The following is a 1263-nucleotide window of genomic DNA, read 5'->3' as shown; positions in this document are numbered from 1 at the left end:
GGCTTTTATACCAGAACACAGCCGCTGTGACGAAACTGTGGAGAAGACACGTCACCGTGGAGAGCCGTTATATTCGCAATATGCAAATTAGCCTGCAGTACCACTGCTCCACCCAAATGAGCAGCAAAAACACATTTTTACACCAAATATTACAGATTTGAACAAATACGCACAAAAACATCAAAATTAGCTCAGAAACAGTACTATATAACATTTTAGACACATTCTAGACAGTTTATCAGCTAAAAAATGTTAATTTTGGGGTAAGTTACTCTTTAAGCACCATGTTGACTTAAAAATAACATGGCTGTTGGCAAAACTAGACAGTGGTACGTGACCAGTTTTAGGTATTCAATGTTAAAACGATAAGACGTGACGAGTTAAAATGAACTTAAGTGAGCTCTCAATGTGATCATCCCTGATTAAAAATCCTTCTAAAATATGTGTTTGTATATTTGAATAAACAGGGAAAAAGAAAACATGCTGGTGGAGGTTCTCAGTCATCTAAGGCATCTTGGTGGGTTTAATAAAAGGCAACTGGACTGTTTTGTCTTTAATAAGATGCTTTTCATTAGAATTTATAAGCCTGAAGTGCAGTAATATTTAGTCTGAATAGACCATTTTGTAATTACAAATACATGAAGCAGCGAGGTCACAGGTCATTCGGGATAAACTTAGGTTGCTGTTGAAATGCTATTGGAGTTGAAGAAACTGATCCAACAAATTTTTGTTGTTTTATGGACTCAATGTATTTGCTCCGAACAAATTTGTGTTAAACTTTCTTTTAAGATGAGATTTTTCATAAATTTCTTTAAGCTTTAGATTGGATTGTTTGTCTTGTTTTGGTAGTGTTTTTGCTACCACAGTTGTTCTGTAGATACTAACTGTYGGCTCTAAAMYAATAAAATATTTTGAATTTCCCATGTTTTTTTCAGTTCAGCTACTGCATGTTTAAGAGCGTATAAAAAGAATAGAAATTAAAATTATATGAAAGGTTAAACAACAATGAAAGTGGTAATTATATTCTAATGATAAATGCATCAAATTATTCCAAAATTGTGTTAAAATAAAGTTGGCACATGTTGCAAATGTATATATTTACAAATAAAAACTTCAAATTACACTTTCTATTATAGACCCCTTACTTGTTTATATCAAATACTTCTGACCCCTACCTACAATGCTGTGTTTGCAGAAAATTACAATATTTTCAAAAACTAAAAATCGGTCTGTTGAGAAAGGTCTTCGGATGAGAAGCAAAAT

General features: G+C 32.7%; 1 protein-coding gene across 1 annotated transcript in view; it reads right to left on the bottom strand.

Moving 5' to 3' along the window:
* Positions 1 to 1263, bottom strand: part of LOC106526759 (calcium homeostasis modulator protein 3) — a 5815-nt gene that overhangs the window by 2754 nt on the left and 1798 nt on the right. The window lies entirely within an intron of this gene.

The sequence above is a fragment of the Austrofundulus limnaeus genome, unplaced genomic scaffold (assembly GCF_001266775.1).
Source record: "Austrofundulus limnaeus strain Quisiro unplaced genomic scaffold, Austrofundulus_limnaeus-1.0 Scaffold293, whole genome shotgun sequence".
NCBI lineage: Eukaryota > Metazoa > Chordata > Actinopteri > Cyprinodontiformes > Rivulidae > Austrofundulus > Austrofundulus limnaeus.
The sequence above is the reverse complement of the archived record's forward strand: the minus strand, read 5'-3'. Positions and strand labels throughout refer to the sequence as shown.